The following is a 20,689-nucleotide window of genomic DNA, read 5'->3' as shown; positions in this document are numbered from 1 at the left end:
TTATTCATACCCTGCTGGTGGGAATAGAAAATGTTACAGTCACTCTAGAAAACAGTTTGGCAGTTTCTTTCAAAAATATATAAATATACAACTTACAATTATCAAAACAACCCCAATAATTGAATTCTTGGACGTTTACCCAGATAAATGAAAACAGATTCACACAAAAACTTGTACACAGAGGTTCACAGCAGCTTTATTTGAAATAGCCAAAACATGGAAACAACACAGATGCCCTTCAGTAGATAAATGGTTAAATAAACTCCAGTAAATTCAATTACATGGTTAGAGGCTCAGATCTACTGATTCACTGGCCATGGTTAATATTTTGAACCAATAGCCAGACACATGGAAGAAATAAAATCGGAAGATTATTGGCAGAGAAGATTGGAGAAGAGTTATAAGACAAAGGTCAGAATATTTGTGTCTCATGTGAATAGGATTACAAAGATGTGATGATAGTGTTGTGGTTACACTTAGTCCCTTTCTCTGTTTATGCCAGTGTTTGTTAGAAGACCTCCTGAACAAAGTGGATATGGAGTCAGGGAAAGAAGTTAAACACGAGCTCAACAACACGGACTTCACCTCACAAAGGTGAGGACAATACTGACTGTCCAGTCTGCCGGAATCAGAGAAAACCTTTAAATCCACAACGGGGATTTAACAGCAGCTAGGAGGGCTAGCAAGCTGCTGGTGTGAAGTTGGACGTGTTGGACTACTTCCATCATGAGAGGGGCAGTGATTTGTCCTCACTGAAATAGATACTGGTATTTGCTTTTTCCCTTCCTACCCTCCGTGTTTCCAATGGCAACACTGTGGACTTTATGAGCTCACTATTACGAGAACACCCATAGCATTGCTTCTGAACACACTTATGGGAAGTAATACAATAAGCTTATGCTCATGAGAATGGCTATCTTACCATGTATCCAATCATACAGAAGCATCTGGCGTTAGAGAATGTGGAACTGGCCACTGACGACACAATTAGAGCACCAGCTGGAAGACATCACCAAGCAAAGTTAAGGTGCTTCCTTTCAGAATGTGGTTCACTCATTGAACTAGTGACCACCATGTTTTCTGGCTGTGCCTCCCATGGCCAGAAAATATAGGTACAGAAACTGGAGTGTTGAAATGGAGGTGGTGTTCATTAATTTTTTTTCTCCTTGATTGTGGGCTAGTTTAGAGATCTTAACACACAAAGAAGATTTTTTTCATTAGGGTCAACAATAATGATTTCAATTAATTCCAAGGTGACATAGACAAGTAGACAATGATTATTTCAGGCCTCACTCATCATTGAATGCACAGGCAAAAAAAGGAAGGAAGGGAGGGAAGAAAGACAGAAAGAAAGAAAAAGAAAAACTGCTGCTAATACAATTAATCCTGGTCATCAAAAGGGGGAAATGTTGGTGCTACACGATGCAGGCAGGAAGGAATTTGAAACACAAAGGACCCCCTGGAGGACCTCCTTATTTCGTCTATGTTCAGAGATAAAGATGATAGCAGCTCCAAATAATTGGGGACCATGAGTTCAAACCTCAAAATAAAGGTTTAGGAAGTCTCCCTAGGTAAAATACCCTTCTAGGTAAACATAGTGCTAACTGAGAACAAAGGGACAAGGAAGAGAACCATAGGAAGGAAGCTACCTGTGAACATTAAGGACTGTATTGTGACCAGTGACAGAATAGATGACTAGAAATTAATCAAACTATTTTTCTGAGTTACATGTATATTCATGAATAATGTTATTTCTCCCCCCCCCCCATGTATTAATTACAGGAATTTGCATTAGCTTTTTTAACAGATAATCTATAAATTAATTTATAAATTAACTCCATGAATTGACACGGTTTTTTAATTGAAGCATAGTTGATTTACAATGTTGTGTTAGCTTCAAGGATCTGTTCTTTACTTGTTTCATCAGATACTTACGTTCTTTGTCAGGCAGCTCTCTTATTTGGTGGCTTTCCTTTAACCAGAGACTCAAGAAATCTATGCTGCTTCTTTCTGCTCCCTCACTTAGTAACTTTAAAGTTTTCACTATCCTCATCTGACAGATGGGTAAAAAGCAAATGACACTGGAAGATTGTACACCTCACAGTTAAATCATTCAGCCTTCACAGACAGTCACATGTGGGCACAACAGATCTGCTGAGAAGTGTGGAGGCAGCGGATTTGTTTCCTCTTGGTGGGTTTCCAAGAGCTCTGAGCACGATCAGCTATAAACGTCAATGGTAGAAGTGGTATGTTGTCACCACATTCCTTTGGTGTTCCCTTTGTGTATGTGTTTCCTGGGCATTTGCTCCTAGATAATTAGCATTTCAGCTGGTCCTTGACCCACACAAGTCTCCTTGTCCTACTTAATGGGTTCCCAATAAATCTCTTCCTGCTAAAATGAGTAGAACGAGGTCTGTTATTTGCAGTTAAGGTATGTGAATGATTCGTGTGTCAAGCGGTGAACTATTACACATGATAGTAATTTAGGGAAGGGAGTGTTTATCAATAGTGGAGTTTTCTTATAACTTTTAAAATCAAATTCAAATTTGGTGGAACTTAAACTCCACCAAACTCCTCTCTATTGGAGTCAATAGACAGAGGGATGAGGAGCAAAAGACCACTGTCTTCTCGAACAAAAATCATTTGAGAGAAGCAGTGTCCATTTTCCTCTTGATTGCCAGATATGACCTTTTCAGAGATTTTTAAAAATTTATTAATACCTCTGACAATCACTGCTTCTATCTTCTAGCTTTCAAATTGTTTTTCCTCCACACAGAGATTGCTATAAAATCAAATTTCTTTTTCTTAACTAGGTTTTATCATAAATATATTCTTTGGAATAACGTGTGTTGTGAGTCTGAGCTTTCTATTTTATTTTAAGTCATGTAATTATATAGCTAGGAAGAGTTTTAGAAATCACTGATTCAATTTGCTCAAACTATGGAAACACCAGAGAGTAGATATTAATTGTCCATGGTCTGTAATGTATGGTAAAGCTTAGCTGAAAACCCCAATCTCCTGGCATGTAACTCAATGACTTTTCAATGTCCCTCTTAAGTCAGAGGTCCCAATCACTGCTGCCATTGCTTGGTAATTCCCCAAATATGTATCTCATATTATAATTATATTCTCTCAAAGGCACAGAACTTGAGATTAAGAATTAATGCCAAGTTAAATATTTCTGTGTTTAAAAGGTGTTACATCATATAGTTGCTAAAATGTAAGTTACTCAAAAGATTTACCTTATTTGGCTCAGGTTGTGATTATTCTGGACTCTCAATTTCCCTCACCCCATTAACTCCCCTCTTTAAATACCATTCTCCTTGCATTCTCATTTAATAATTAAATGTACTGTGTCAGAATGAAGAAGCAAACTTTACCACTAAATTAATTAGTCTCCATAATATGTTTTTTAAACATAGTTAATGTATTCCTAGGAGTGACTTTGGTTGTTTTGCTGTCAGATATCAAGGTCTACCATGCATAGCTAATTCCAGAGTTATGTTAATTATCCCACTTAAGGAGCAGCCTCAGACACATCAATATTCCTTTCTTCAGAACATTGCTGTTTTCATGGAAGGTATTTATCAGTATGCTTTTCCTCCAAACATGAATTCCTGTCCTGATTTCATACATTGGTAATTGATTAATACAACAAACCATATTTGAATATGAATCATGTAATAGAGGTAAATAGAGCTAAACACATGTTAATGTAGTCAGAGACCATCAGAATCACAAAAATCAAGTTCAAAGACTAATAATTAACAAAAACCATTCCTTTTCCTGGCAGTTCATTGGCATGTACCCAGTCCCACTGTGTCCCTTTTATCCCCAAAATGCATTGCTTTTATACACAAAACACTTTCTTCAAATGAAAATATACTGAAAATCCTAGTGTATAAAAGAGGCAAAAATCGAATTGCTCTGGCTGAAATGCCTGTCTGACCAGAACCCTCCCCACAGTCCCCATGCTGGTGGCTCAGAGGAACCGGGAAGTCCAAAGAGCACAGGTTGAAGGTGCAAGAAATTTGAGACTGAAAAACACCTTGGAGGCAATCTTGGCCAGACTTAAACAAGACAAAACAAAAACCTATTCTTCTTGAATTAGAGGAAAAGAAGACAGCCAAGGACATAGAAGCTCACCGTCACCAGTGAGGGTAGCACCCTATTCTGGGACCCTCTCTAGCATTAAAGACATTTCTGACCACGTGCTCCAGACTAATTCAGTTTTAGTACCGGCACTGAATGATACTTTGGATACATGCCAGAGTATATTTAGTATTCCTATTCAAACATTAGTAATTTGGGGCTTCACCTCATCGTTTCTCCATGAAGTATTTACTGAGAAGTAGAGTTAGACTTTAATTAGGGAGACATCAGATACTCACAAACGGATTTAATGAGCTTTAGATTTCAACTCTATTTCTGCTTAAAAAGTATTTGTTGCTCACTGGATGGTAAATGCTAAACACCGAGAAGAAATGATCACTGGAACTTCAAAAAACAAATACTTTCATCGTCCTTGGTCATACATATGACCGTTCATTATACAATGTTTTAAAAGCTTTCACCAACTGATAATTTTGACTGAGGTTTATGGTCACTTTGGTCAAGCAAATAAGTCCTTGTAACCCCTCAGGTAACCACTAATTTGAATCCCTTGGTGAGCTGACTGGTTATTTGGCTTTTCTGCAGCCGCAGCTACGGAGAAACTTAAAGTGTCCTTCTTCGCTTCTGCATAGTTCGATGGCCTCTCTCCCCATGGGGTGCCACTTTACCTTCCACGACAGGATTAGTTCTGTCCAAACTTAGGTAACAATCCAGCCTTTAGTAGAAAGCATTGTAAAGAGCTTTGGACCAGTGCTAAAGAGACTCACACTCGAGCCAACCTGTCTGCAGGTTCACATGTCCCACCCCTAGTGAAAGAGCCCCTTCTTAGTTCAAGACCGCTGACTTAGACAACTACACTCTTACTTTGTTTCCCTGTGTCTGGATCCCTGAGATAAACTATCTCTTCTCCCAAACACCACCTTAGGTGTTTGGTCCCCATGTCCAGCTGTAGAGACATGCCAAGTTCTGGGACTTCTTCCTATATAAAAGGCTTAGACAAACCTGTGAAGGAAAATCCTCAGCATCAAATTTGTATAAGGAAATAATGAAAATGATGTTCTAGTAGAGAGCTTCAACAACAAATGTCCAGTCTTTCATTCAATATAGTAATTAAGCAAGTATTTATTAAATACCTATTATGTGTCAGGCGTTTTGGGGACAGGAAATACAGTAATAATAAAATAACTTAAGTCTTCATCTTCATAACACTTACATTCAAATAGCTGGACAAACCATAAATACATATAAAGAACAGGTATAGAAGACAATGTCAGGTAGTAACATGAGCTCTAGAGAAAAATAAAGAAGGATTGAGGGATAGAGAGTGATAGATAGCTGCTCTTTTGATACAAAGATATTTCTAAGGAAGTAGCTTTTGAACAGAACGTTGGTTTACCCAAATGTCTTTCTTTTTAACTAGGCTCTAGCAACAGAAAACTTAATAATGGGGGCAAATATAACCAAACCATGCCCGAACAACTGCTCAAGATGAGTCCTGTGGTCTGATGCCCTGAGATGTGAAAAAGATCTACTGAGAAGAGAATGTAAGACCCTTGGGCTTCATCAAGATAGGAGTCCCCGCCTGGATCTAGGGCACCCTCCTTGTTAGGCTAGAAGCACTCTTCTAGATAGTGTCCACACTCTCTCTCAAGAGCTGAGGGGTAGGTCAGCTATATTTGAAGCTAGAGAACCTAAATTATTGTTCATAAAAAAGCCAGGACAGATAAAAGAAACTTCCCAGGCTCAGACACAATTGAAGGAGACCTCTGGCTGAAACTGACTCTGCCACTAACCATCTCAACACCCTTATCTGCTGGTCCCCTAGGGTTTTAGATCCAAGCTGCAGTGTCTCCGAGGCTCTCTGATTTGTTTGTTGCTATATCCTGAAGAAAAGAACCCAACAACTAGTTTATGAATGGCGCTCCAGAAACATTTGTTGAGTGAGTGGCTATGAACATTTTTTCCCCACCTGACCATTCCTGTTTTATGTTTTGCTTCTACCAATTTACAGCAGTGAATCTTTAAGCTATACAACAGTTAGGAACCTTATCTACTGAAGTCACCAATGGCTCCTTGCACATGGTATGTGCTCAATATGTTTTATTAGGTGAACGACTCTCTCCTAGGCCTTCCTGCTCTTCCTCCCTCAGGAACCACAGCCACTTGTTTCAATTTCAACCTCTCAGGTATAACTCTAACACTGCTTATTTTCTTTTTGCCACATCTCTCAAAACAGTCTCTTAATTGAATAAAACACTTCCACTAAGCTTTCTCCTAACAGCCAAACCTAAACATGTTGACAAATGGAATTCATAACCTTCCTCTAAAACATCATTCATTCCAAGTTTCTGTATTACATAAAAGTCCCCATCACTCCCAGGCTCACAAACATGAGTCATCTTTGGTTGCTTTGTCCCCTTTGCACCTTATATCAAATTGAACATAAAGTTCTGCCAAATCTTCTGCAAATATTTTATGCAACAAGTATTTATTATGTGAGTCTGACCTGCAAGACACTGTAAGAAGTATGGATACAAAAATGACCTCTAATATCAAAAAGCATACAATCTCACAAGAAGAATATTTTAAATAAATAAATAATGTGCTACTGTATAAAAAGATTCTCTAACGAGCACGCGTGTGCAGTGTGTTTACACAGAATAAACTGTTCTGTTTTAGAAGTTCAAAGGAAGTTATGCTTATTTTCAATTTTACAAACATATGTTATGGAGATAGACTTTAGAAAATGCGGGTGGGGGTAAAGATGTAATGAGATGTTGCTTAAATAGCATGTGACCACAATGTGGACAGTGTAGACTAATGTCACTGAACAATGGGCAGGCAAGAAAGTGATACGTTTCAAGCAATACTGTACAGGATTAGTCCATAAAGTCCATCAATGTTTGAAATACACACTGAAGAGAAAAGAAATTAAAGTCAGGGATTAAAGTTCACTGGAAAAGGTGTATTTAATATATACATAAACCTAGGTAGTTATCATAAGAATAGACACAAAGTAGATTTAAGAGATGTAGAAATTCACCCTGTCCTACTTAGAAACTATCTGGATTTTGAAAGGAAACCAATGATCTGGTGACAGACAAAATGCTTTCAGAAGATTATCTTATTTTGGCCCTCACAAAACCTTCATAAAATGAAGTTTTAGAAAACATAGTTTCATGTTATTAGAGAGTAAACTGAGCCTAAGCAATGTAAATAATTTGCTCAGGGTCACCACAGATAATCCAGAGGCAGAGGAGACATTCTGACCCATGCACACTGGTTCTCAGTGTAATTTTCTTTATAAGCATGGAATTTCGTCAGAATTGAGATTTTTCCATTTCCACAATCCAAGAAGGAGGGAGAGGATCTCGGCTCTAAGTGGCTCATCCTAAATAGAAGTATTTCCTGCAGTGATCCGTTTATTCAGTCCATGTCAGAACATAGGAGCTATGCCAATTATTTGGCTATTTTTCAGCTCCAAGCCCACCCTTCTGTACTCTGGGATGCTGCACCTGACACTGTAGACTTCGGCTTGGGCAGCTTTTCCCTGACAGACGCTGTCAATAGAGGGCGCTAGAGGGAAGCCGAAGGTTGAAGCCAAAGACAGGACTTGCTCATGTTTGTCTGTTTTCTTGAGGGATCTCTGTGGGCCTGTGGTTCCTGTGAGTAGCATCTCTGCAAAGCTCTGTCCCCATGATGGTGGGATTTGTTCCCACAGCAGCAGCATCCCCTTCTTGGAGGGCTGAGGCACCTCCCCTGAGCTCAGATGCACCAGCAGCGCGGGGAGCAGAGCCCTCTCCCCGAAAGTCTCATTTTCAGATCTACGGGACCCCTCCTCCCTCGTTCCTCTGTTCCCCGGCTGCAGAGGTGACATAGCAGCAGCTTCTGGCTGTTGCCACTTCTCTCCCACCTTTGAATTCTTCTTTTACTCTTTCATTAGTTGGCAATCTTATTCCTAATTAAAATTATTTACATTAAATCTTCTCTGTCGAATTACTGGTGTGGTTTCTATCTCCGGTTTGGGCCCTAACACATCAGGTTTCCTAAAACTCCCCTACCAATCAAATATCTAAAGAGGACTTCAACTGCCTCTTGCTAATATCTCTAAATATTAAATATGTGCCCAAAATGTTGTCCATTCCTAACAGTTCTCTTGCTTTACAAAAAAAATGCCCCTCAACCTCCACGAAAATATGTTCCCTCCCGTTTCTATATATCGTTTTAGAATGCCCTCTTCATGCTTCCTTGCTTAAACCACCATGAGCTATCAGTCTTTTTCCTTCCTTCCTTCTTCCCTTCTTTTTCTTTTTTCTCTCTTTATTTCTTTCCTTCTTTCTTCCTTTCTCCATCTGTCTATCATGATTTATCACCTAATTAGAGTTATCACTAGTATCTCCATAATCTCTACTCATGTTAACCATTTCTATTTCTAGAAGTCATATAAATACTATATTATATATTGATATAAATATATAATGCAAATCATATATGTCATATAAACCATGATCTGTTTATATAACATAACAATACAATATAGGGAATGGTATTCTTCTTTTGAAATTTTCATTATAGTGTTACCTAAAAGAGTGACAAGTTGAAAACCATCAAAAATTAGGAAAGTGCTGAAGTGAAATTGTTTATCCTATTAAGTGGAATATTATGCATGTAAGTAAAATATTATTTACAAAGATTTCTAGTGACATGGAAAATGATTATGACCATAGTACGTGAGCAAATAAAGATATAACATGTAACTCTGACATGACATCAACTATGTAAAGATGCACAGGAGAAGAATAGGAGGAAAAAAGCCAAAATGTCAATAGTGGTTTCCTGTAGATAGTTGGATTATGCACAATTTCTTTCATACTTCTAGCTACTTTTATATTCAGAAAAAGAAAAAGGAACAGAAATTTATTAAATAGAAAAGGAAATTGAGCATAATACATGCGATTCTCTTATAATTTCCCTCATAGGCATTTATCATTTTCCCACCTTCTTTAAGCTCACATCGTCCTTAGAAAAGGAATTTTTTGTCTATAATACTCAAAAATGTATTCAGATTATCTTTTGTAGCCCTCTGAATGCAGTAATAGTAGCAAACAAATGTTGTCGGATGGAGTCATTTTTCTAACCATAATTTGCCGACTTTACATATAATTTCCAAGATGATATCCTCATCAATATAGGGTAATGAAGAACATAAAAATTGGAGCCAGAAGGCTTGGACTTTAATTCTAGATCTGACATTTTCTAATGACATACCTTTAGGCAGATTATGTCACGTTTCCGAGCCTTATTTCCTCCTTTATAAAGATATCTTTTTCAAGACTTCATAGGATTGTTTTGAAGATTAATGAGAGAGATTAAACTTGCTGTTAAAATGCTATATAAACTGGAATAGTCACATAAAAAAAAGTAGTTTTTACTTCAAATTATTTGCCTGCTAGGACTACTTTATTCAAAACTCTTAAAACTGTATCACTCCCCAAACCTCTAAATTTTGGTCCAAATGCTCCTTTTTTGTAAACATCCATCATAATACTGCATTTTGTGTACAAATAAATCACAAATAAATGGAATTTCCCTGCAAGGAATAGTACATTTTGGAGGTTCTCTCTTTCTCTCTCCTCCCCCGCCCCTTCTTTTCCTTGCGATGGAATTTGGATATAACTTTGGTGTATCATCTAAACCTACAAGATGACATCCATAAACACAGACAAGACGTTTATTTAAGATGAAGAACTGTGTCCTACAAGCAGACTTCCCAATGAAGCAGGTTTCCGGAAGGTCTATATTGCTATAATATATCTTAATTGATCATTGTCAGCATAAGTCAGTTTAATGGCCTCATTATTCTAACCTTCCCCTGTCTGGGATTCTGAATTTTAAGAAGAACATATTTCACAGAGCAGCTTTCACAGATATAATCAATGTTAGGGGACTACTTGGCTGCTTTTGTTGCCAATCTGATTTTCATAAAGGCATTACATTACAGGGAGAAAATGTTCTCAATATTAATAAGAAGACATGATAATTAGACTTAATCAATAATTAATGATCTTTATATTACCTTCTCGGCATTCAAACAGTTACCATGATTTTAATGGTATGAAAAGCTCTTATGAGTAGATGACCTCCTGAGCTCTCCATAGAGAACTATATTTGTTGAGGCTGAGACAGAAAAAAAGTGAAGAATGCATCTCCATTTTCCTATTTTAGGCACAGGCCCACAAAACATACAGCTGTAAGAGCTCTTAGTAATGATTTCTTTCAAACTTTTTTCCAATACTGAATGCCTTCAACTGCGTCTCAGACTGGGCCATGTCTTGAATATTGCTTGACCGCTCTCAGGGAGGGAGTGCACATGTACATCAAGGAAGTCTATTCTCTTTGATGAAGTCTATTCTGTTTCCTTTATTCAAGTACTGAGCATCCTTTAATATAAAGCTGTGAAGAGGGACAGATGAGATGAGTCAAGGTGCTAACTGCCCACACAGTGCCACAGGATGACTCAGTTCTCACCTCTAGTATAGCACGAACCGTCCTCCATAACACATGGGATTCTGTCCCTTTCCTCTGAATGGAATTTAAATTTCATGAGAGCAGAGTCCCTGTTTTATTAATCTTCACACCCAGCACTGAACAAATATTATTTAATAAGTGAATGGGAGGCAGAATAACAAAATAATTTGTTTAGATATGTCCTTCATATTGAAGTAAAATTACCCTTTAGCTTGCACATAACTAGACTAGCTTTATCTTCTGATACTAACCAGCATAAGCACTCTCCATCTTTCCAAGGCCTACCTAGGGGTCACAGATATCTTACAACACACTTTCTTCTACAAAGTATCTTCTGTCCCTGTATCTGTTCTCTATACATGATAATTTTCTGGCCGTTCACCATATTAATTATGCTTCTCTGGACACACTTTAGTTTGCCAACATCCTGACTTATCAAGGAATAAAATAGAAATAGAGGAGAGAATTAAGCTATTTTCGTCCATACAAAAAGAATGGTTTATTTGCAAACTTAAAAATATTTAAAAAAAAAAAAAAAAGAACATAAATACAAAACAGAAACAGACTCATAGACATAGAATACAAACTTGTGGTTGCCAAGGGGGAGGGAGGTGGGAAGGGACAGACTGGGAGTTCAAAATTTGTAGATACTGACAGGCAAATGCAGAATAGATAAACAAAATTATACTGTATGGCACAGGGAAATATATACAAGATCTTGTGGTAGCTCACAGTGAAAAAGAATGTGACAATGAATATATGTACGTTCATGTATAACTTGAAAATTGTGCTCTGCACTGGAATTTGATGCGACATTGTAAAATGACTATAACTCAATAAAAAATGTTTTAAAAAATCTGTTCTCGTACAAAAAAATAAAAAATAAAATAAAATCCAGAATCTTTCATTGAAAAAAATATATATGTGTGTTTTTAGCTGGGAGAGTAGCCTGAAAATGGAAAATGAAAGAAGTTTCAATTGCAGGAAAAAAAAATGTGCATTGGAGGACTCAGGTCTCTTTCCTGGCTTTGACATAGGCCATTTATCTTCCACTTTTGACTTGTTTTACATAGTCTAAATCCTTAAATATTAGTTCCATGAATTTCCTTCTATTTAGATAAGAAAAGTAGTTAGAATGACTGAGTTTCTGTCAATATAGTGGCTTGAGGTTCTTGGTTTAGACTCCATTAATTTACAGAAACATGTCTATTCCTTGCTAATATTTGGTTTCTGTGGGTCAGAATCATTCTGTGGGATTTCAATGTGAGACTTCGGTGAAACAGTGGCATGTGTAATTCTTACTATGGTTACTTACAAATACATTCCAAGCTAAGTCTGATAGAACTGTAAAGGTGCAACCACTGAACTTAATATCATAAATCAAATTAGCAACAGATAAGATCATTTTATTTTCTTATCCCATCCATAGCTCCACCTACTTTATAATGAGTCATCCTTTTAGTCTATTAAACGTCCCTTCTCCATAAAGTCTTTTCTCATCTCTACTGAAAGATAATGGATTTTCCTTTTGCGTATGGCCTCTCTGTAAGATAAATTCTAACACTCATAAATTGACAAAAACTGAAAAAGAAAAACTCAACACTGTTGGAGGACTTTCCTCACTTTGAAATGGGTTAGGGAAAATTAATTGGCTCTCTTTATTATATTTCTGTAGAGAAAACAAATTATGGAAGTAGTCAAATAGTGTTTGTATTTTTGAGAAAGATTGATGGTATCAGTCAAGGTTGTGGAGTTGTTCATTTGTTTTGTGTCTTGTGCGGAGTCCATAATTCCTTATTCTATCACTGGTGTTGAGGGGAAACTAGGAAGACAGGATCACTAGAATATTCCCTTCACGTTATTGCATTGTGAGTTGATAAGGAGTCATTTTATTTATAATATTCATTTATGGATGTATAAAAACACTATTTTATAAATACATTCCATGCATTCATTCTATTTTTCATTCTTATATGCCACAGTAGGCAATCAGTCTCAAATAAAGCTCTGTTTCATTCAGGGAACCACAAGTGTTTGGTTTTTACAAAGGTGGAGATGTGGCTTAATAGATGCTTGTCTGCCACATTTAAAAGTGAGTGTGACTTGCACGGAAATGGGAAATGGAAATAGGAAAGGTGATAAATAGACTTTACAATAACCTTACAAATAAGGAAAACAGATCAAACTTTTTCAAATGAAGCATTTAAATGCAAAAATAACCAGCACGGAGAATCCTGTCTCTTATACATGAAAACAAACAAAACAAGATATGGTAAGAAATAAAACTCAAACTTCACAGGCACATATTTCTCTAGAGAATAAGTCAGGAGATGTAATAGAAGATCTGAGCTTTTTTATGTGATTCCCAATCATAGGTAATTGTTACCCACTGTTAAAAATAAAGTTAATTCACATAAATTTATTTAAAAAACTGGTTGATGAAATGCTTGTTAATATTTGTATTACAAAGGTTCTAGAAGAAGTTTATTTCCTATTGAGATCCAGCTTTAATTGAGACAAGCAATCTATGATCTTCCATAGTTAGTCCCAGTCAAAAATGTGAAGTTTATTGACTAAGGTCTTTCTGCATCATATATTCTTTTAATCCTATCCACTTATCAATAATTATATAGTTAAAGAAAGGTAAAGGATCAAAGTGCTGGTAGGTTAACCTGTATTGATCCTACCTCCTCCACTTATTAGATAAGCAACTTAAGACAACAGTTTCTGTATCTCAATTACCTTATCTGTATGTGTCTAGCAGAGTTGTAAAGAAAAAATTGGGGAAAGAGTAAATTTATGCACATAAATCACTTAAGCTCTCAATAAAGAAATGTTAATATTTTATTATTTTTATTTTGATATTTTTTCTGGATTCTATTAGAAGGAAAGCAGTTGATAAGTCTCTGGTAATTAATTGGCCTCCCAGCCTTCTCTCTGTCACTCTCTACTTTACCCAAATTTGTTCTTCAGACTACTGTCAGATTAGTTTTCCTGCAAGATATTTTTATTTAAATTAATCCTATTCCCAGAACCTCTAGAGGTATCCTGCTACCTACCAATTATAATTAATTGACAATAAAAGTGCTATCTGAAACATTTTTGATGATTCCAGCTAATAAAATCTTATTGGATGCTAGCCAGTCACAGTATCTAGTAAAGAGAAACTATATCTCTGAAGGAAATATGTGTATCCTGTGAGAACTGGGACTACATCTCTCTTTTTCACACTTCAAAGCCTAGCACAAAATCTGGCAAAAATTGTCATTCACATGTTCTTGAATGAATGAATGAGTGAATGTTCTACTGTGATTAATGCCAACCCTCCTCACTGAAGGTAATTAAGAATTTCGGTTATAGGTTTAGGTGGCAGGCATTTGTTTTTGACTGCCAGCGTCTTTTCCTCTTTCTTTTGATAAAGGCACCTTGATTTTCACTTAGGGAGTTACCTCTACCACACTGCACGTGATCTTGGAGGCAAGGTCAACAAATGTACCCCTTCGTAAGGGGGAGAGGGTCACCTGATGAAGCTGAATCACTTAGTTATTCTAAGACTCTACTCTGTTTTATTTTTCTTTTTGAGTATTGATTGTTCAGTTTTTCCTTTGACTCCTTAATGGCTGCCCACCATATTACTGATAAGTTATCTGTTAGGTTTCTGTTTCTTACAATCAAACAATCCAGCTGATATATCACTAATTATAATGAATATATAACTGATTTAGTTAAGAAAGTAGTTATATGAGTACAACATAAATTAACTATTAGAACATTTATACCAGTCTGGTACAATGATAGCAGCATATTGATAGGAAGTGATAAGGTCATGATAACTGTTAAAAACTCCGCTAGCTCAAATTTAAATAGCATCTTCCTTCAAATCTAGGAATATATGAAGGATGAAAACACTGAACACTGAACCATACTGCTCCCTGACAGACATAACAGATGCTTGTCACTGGACCTATTGCAACCACTCCCATTCCTAGCCAAGAGGTCCTGAGTTCTCAGCTATTGATTCACAAACCATGAATCTGTCTGGAAATTAATGAATCAGCTTGGCAGTGGTGCTTCTTCCCTCTACAATTACCTTGACACGTTCTTCCATACAGATCCCCCAAACACTACTCTGCAGCCTGCAGTGTTTCTGTAGAGGTCAAAATAATTTATATCCAAATAATGTCATAGAAAAGGTTATTTGGGGAAAAATGTAACTTTATCAGGAAAATTCTACCATAAAACTGTCTCAGACTACTGGTGCAAATTTTTTACTTCAAAGGTGGAGATGAATCGTTTGATAAAGAAGCTTATGACCATCTCACCGAAGAGTTTCAAAGTTAAATTCCATAGTTTCCCAATTCTCATTTTTATCATTGTTTTTAGAATTTCTTAAATTCAAGCCCTAGCAATGTAAGATTTAGAAAAACTTCTAGGGCTCACAGACTTTCCATCTGAGTCAGCTGGGAAGAAAGCAAGGAATCTAGAGACATCCTTGAATTCCAGCCACATTTCTGGTCTTTCTCCTCAAGGATCTATGCCCTTTCTGTCAGATTAACCCAATTTTCTTCTTTTTACCTCAGCTGGCATTTATTCATTATGAGCAGTATAGGAAGACTTTGCAACTCCCCTTATCAGCGCTAGAAGAATCTTATACACAGCACAGAAAGTCTCATGAATACCATCATCATGCCACCATTGCAGTTTATTCCACAATGGGCAGATTATTTAAACATTTTAATATGAAAATTAGGTGATGATATTCTGGTCATTTAGTGGCAGAATATGGGACAAGGGAGGCATTTCAACCATCCAAACAACACAAGTAAAAGCAAAATGGAAGTGTAATAGATGAATATTGTCCCGATCTGAGAAAATAAAAGAAAAATAGACAATTTTTAAAAATATATGGATTGCTGCAAGTCTGAAGACATATTTTAGTTGTATGAGCCACCATTCTCTCAGACCTGTAAGAAAACCAAGATCCTTCCAAAATCCTGAATGTGAAATATGTGCAGGCATCTGTTTATGAATGGGCTAAACATGAATTCCAGTCTGGATGATAAAGGCTGGAGGATGGGGGTGCTGTAAGCCTTCAAAAATTTTTATGTGTTTAAATTTTAGTGCTATATAAACCTAGTAATGTGATTTGTTATCATTCAATAGTGGGAAATAAAAGTCTATATCACAGTAGCATCCAATCAGAATTTATATAATTTTCATTGGCTGATATCAAAGGAAGTACAAATAAATGGTTCTTGGCATCTAGGCTCCCATAGCTTCTTTGGAAGGAAGAAGAAAATGAACAAGGAAAGAACTGAATCTATAAGGAATCATTATCAGCAAATTTCATACATATTCGTAGACTTTCGTGGGAAGATCTCGAGCCATTTTTAACAAGGATGGGACGAGATCGCTATCACCAAGTACATTTCTATTATGGTTAATTACAAAACAACACTTTCTTGGGAATTAACAGCCTCTCACACTCACTCAAGAGTATTCTACAAGTGGTTGCTATTCTGACCCCCAGTTTCATGATACATTTTAGTAATAAGATGTGAAGAAGGGGTTTGTGGCTCCAGGGTACACATGAATGAAAACTCTTGCTTTACAGACATGCTAACCTCTCAAAGGTGTAGATGGCAGGGCTCCTCTTCCCTCCTGGGTCTTGGAAGGGAGTGGGAGACCCAAACTAGGGATTAGTGCTCCTCCTATATTGAACTTCCACAAGGGCATTCGTGGACAAATCTGAGTGATTCTGGAATCTTTAATCTCTTGAATACCTGCACCTCTGCTAAATGTAGGGCACTCTTTGATATTAGTGTCCTTGAGGGTTAGTAACTGAATATGCATCCTCTTTTTCTTAATAGCTATCTTTCTTCTTCTTAGAATTTCTCCCTTTTGTCTGTTATTTTCCTTTTGGGGGAGTATCTAAGCTCTGGGTTCTGATGGGTGACCTGACATAACATTGCTGTGTATTTGAGCAAACACAAAGATTGTCCTAAGGAATTCTCTATGAAGATCTTCCATTTTATCTCATGTTCCCTAAGATATGGTCAGATGAGACCCTGAGCGGATTCCTGAATCCAGCTGGAGATTTAATTAAGTGACCCTAAGGTGATTTCCCATTCAGAGATTCTGTGCCTTTATGAACGTACTCCTAATCATGTCTCACAAGGTCAATTAACTGCACTTTATTCTATATTTGCCAGCTAGTAACACTACCTATGACCTTGACCACAACAGGCCTGGTTGAGGAATAAAGCTTTCAGTATTTCCAGGACTGGAAAAATAATTGACAGCGCAGAGCCTATTAAAGATTAAGGAGCAGAGTCATTTCTGTCTGTGAGGGCAGGCACGTTAAAACATAAAGTCTCTGATGCCTATCACTTATATGTGGAATCTAAAAAAAAAGGCCACAAATGAAGTTATTCATAAAACAGGGAGACTCACAGACACAGAAAACAAACTTAGGGTTACCATAGGGGAAAGTGGGTGGAAAGGGATAGGTTGGGAGTTTGGGATTTGCAGATACTACTATATATAAAATAGATAAACAACAAGGTCCTACTATATAGCACAGGGAGCTATATTCAATACCTTGTAATGACCTATAATGAAAAAGAATATCAAATGAAATATGTATATGTATAAATGAATCACTATGCTGTACCGAAGAAATTAACACAACATTATAAATCCACTATACTTCAATTAAAAAAAAAATGGGGATTAAAAAAAATGAAGGCTAATCCGTGAGCTCACAGAGCCCCACTAATCCTTGCTAACTGTAAGCTGCTTTGCCAATTTTATTATGAAGTCGCAAAGCTTGTTTGCAACTCTCTAAAAATCACAGAATCACTGAAATGTTTGGTTGGAGGACCCGGTAAGGTCATTCACTAACAGTGTTCATTAACCTATCTCTAGTCGGCTTTCTCTAAAGCATTTCTGACAGAGGAGAAGATTCTTTTAGTTTCAAATTTCTCAAGGGAAAGACAGTTCGTAACCTTTTTGTAGTTCCTTCTGCTCAAAAACGTCTCAAAGCACAGACATTTTTTTCTTACTGTTAACTTATACCATAGTTTAAAAATACGAACTTAAAAATTAAATAAGGCAACAGTCCACTGGGATTTGAAGAAAAAATAAATCCCATGAAGAAAAAATAAATCCCATAAAGAAAACTAACCCAAAGAAATGTATGAAACCATATCCACGATTTTTTCCTCAACTCTTATTGTAAACATCTGATGACGCTTTGGTGTGATATAATTTTATCCCTATAGATTATAAAGCTCTTTATTATTTGTTCCCTATCTTTCCAGGCTTACTTCCAACTACCCTACTTCTTTAATTACAGAATGTTTAACCAGCCAATACCAGTTGTACTGATGGTACTTGCAGTTACCACCTTTCATTTCTCAATCTGGAAAACTAATATTGTTCCTCAAGACATGTTTTCTCCCTTGTGAGGCTTCTCTGACCTCATTTCAACCCTCCTTGCCCAAATCATCCTCAGATGCAATCCATATATATATAATAGAAGATATCACAAATACATGATTAATTCATACATACTTCTTTTATATTAAGTCTACTCTCCTTCATATTAGAAATCAGATCTTAGTTCTGTATCATCCAGCAAATCATTTGTCCTCAAATGTGCAGAAACTTTGTGACCCAATAACTAGTGACCACATTGGTCCACATTGGATTAACAATTACACAGCCCACAGGAAATCAGGACTAATCAATCAGTCCCATAAAGTTTCCAGCATCTTCAGAGAATGCGTTGGCCCTGTAGGTACATGAGAAAATTTCTAATTTTGTGTCATTTCCCACAGCAAGAGAAAATCTAGACAGTAAAGTTTTTAGTCCAATATCAACTATTCAGGACATTGGCAAATATTGTTATAATCAAAGGGAACAGTAATGAAAATCTGGGCTATGAAAGGAAATCTGGGATCTATTGTCATATACTTATGACCTGTAATTTACCTCCTTGTTAGTAGCCAAGATATGGGTTGAATAAACTGAACCCTTCCACTGGCCTGCAAAGGAGAAAACTGTTCCCGCTATATTACATTTCCTTAATCAGCCCATAAAGCCTGATGGTTATGTTTATGGGCTTTGGAATAACACAGCTTGGAATCTGAAGTTTCTTACCATTTTTAAACCTCAATTTTCTCATCTATTAAATGCAAGTAATAAGATTACTGATACAGAGGTCTTGTGAGAAGTAAGTAAAATAGCTCCGTGCCTAGCACACAATAACCTCTCAACAGATGTCCACTATCTCATCCGTTTCCACTCAGGAATCCAAGGCTAAAGGTTAGAGCTCACGTGTTATACAAACTCTAGGTGCAAACTAGACTGTCATCTGCTGCCCACAGGCATATCTGGCTTAGTAAGAGGTAGCCGTGTTGTTCTGTGTGCACTGTTAGTCTGCATCTTTCCCTCCTTCAGCTGACTTCCCCTACCCTGTGACTTCCTTCTGCCACAAATTCCAGCTCAATAGCTGCTAAGATCCTTCTGCTATCCTAGCAGGAACAGGAGCAGCAATCTGCCCCACCACTGGACTCTGTGTCTCTCTAGATTCCTGGCTTGAGGCTAGCACAGATAACTTGATAAGTCTCTTGGCTGCCCAGCCTTGCTTCTCATCCTGGAGCGTTTAACATTCCACAGATGTGAATCAGCATTTTTTCACAAACTTGATTTGACTTGGTATCAAAGCCTTAAGACTGCTCTTTTGCAAATCAGACTAAAACATGGAAAAGCACTTCTGTTAGTTGGGAAGGGAAAAAAACGAATCAGTTCTTCCCTTGTGGAAAGGAGTATAATGTTACATGTCCATACAACTGCAGACAGACTCTGAGTTTACTTACTTAGTACCGTTGTCAAATGTCCAATCAACCATGACTCCTGATGGAACTTCTTCCCATAATCTGGAAGCTTCTTAAACCTAAAGTTGAGTATTTCAAAATTTGGTGTGCATAAAAAATGATCTGACTATAGTTCTTTAAATGTATGAAACAAGAAGTTATTTATTGGCAATGCGTGTTCAGGCATAGAGCAGTTTGAATTCTGAACAAATACTTCCTGACTAATCAGGCCACGTAACTACTGGCACACTTGAACATCTTTTTATTTGGTTCCTGTGCTATGCAATACCATTCTAGGTGTTTTAAGGGCTATAAGAAAAATTAAGTGTCTGGCAAACTTAGATTCAAAGAGCTCTACCGCTAACTGGCTGCATTAGTTTTGATTCTTTTATTGGAGCTTGTTCTGAATCCCATACTGCATCTTTTTATTTTCACTATAGTGTTTCTTGTGCTGCTTCCTGAGGGAGCTTAAACTGTAGCCTGGACCTGCTGAAGGACCCTTTCTTAATCCAGACCCACTCAGAACTGACCACCTTCCATGTCATCAGGTCAATAAGCAGAGCAGTGGTCCCAAGAATGAAATATACTATCTCTAGAACCCAAAGAGAGCTATAAAAGATGGTACCTCCTTCCTCATGATAGCAGTTGCACAATACATTAATTTCCCCTTTGATTTTTATGGGATGTTCCATTTTTCCCTCAACAAAAGGCATGGACAAACAACAGACCATAAGCCAAATCCAGCCTGCTGCCTGTTTTTTGTAAGCAAAGTTTCATTTTTACACAGCCATGCTCAATCATTTATGGATAATCTATGGCTAGTTCCATGCTACAATGGCCAAGTTGAGTAGTTGTGATAAAAGCTTACCTGCAACATTTAACATGTTTACTATCTGACCCTTTGCAGAAAAAGTTTATCAAGCCCAAAGGCATCACCAGGACAGCATTCTCATCCACTGGCACACTTCCCCAGTTCTCCATCAGTAAACTTCCTACAACTGCACTGCTGCAGCATGCCAAGGCTATGCCTACCACTAGGTGGGTGAAGCAACTCCCAAATTCCACTTGAGTGTCTACCTCCTTGTACCGCACTGGGTGCTAACTGCCTTGCGTTGTGTTCCTTAGAAAAAGAGACATTTATACATGTGTATATCTGTAGGGGTATACAC

At 37.2% G+C, this 20,689-nt stretch overlaps 1 long non-coding RNA gene across 1 annotated transcript in view; it reads left to right on the top strand.

The window, feature by feature from the left end:
* The window catches only part of LOC116664282, a 33,100-nt gene extending 12,642 nt beyond the window's left edge, over nucleotides 1-20,458 (top strand). Inside the window, exon 3 of the long non-coding RNA XR_004320717.1 lies at nucleotides 20,428-20,458. This is a non-coding gene — a long non-coding RNA (uncharacterized LOC116664282). The remainder of the gene's footprint in view (nucleotides 1-20,427) is intronic.
* The last annotated feature ends 231 nt before the right edge of the window (nucleotides 20,459-20,689 follow it).

The sequence above is a fragment of the Camelus ferus genome, chromosome 1 (genome assembly GCF_009834535.1).
Source record: "Camelus ferus isolate YT-003-E chromosome 1, BCGSAC_Cfer_1.0, whole genome shotgun sequence".
Lineage (NCBI taxonomy): Eukaryota > Metazoa > Chordata > Mammalia > Artiodactyla > Camelidae > Camelus > Camelus ferus.
The sequence above is the reverse complement of the archived record's forward strand: the minus strand, read 5'-3'. Positions and strand labels throughout refer to the sequence as shown.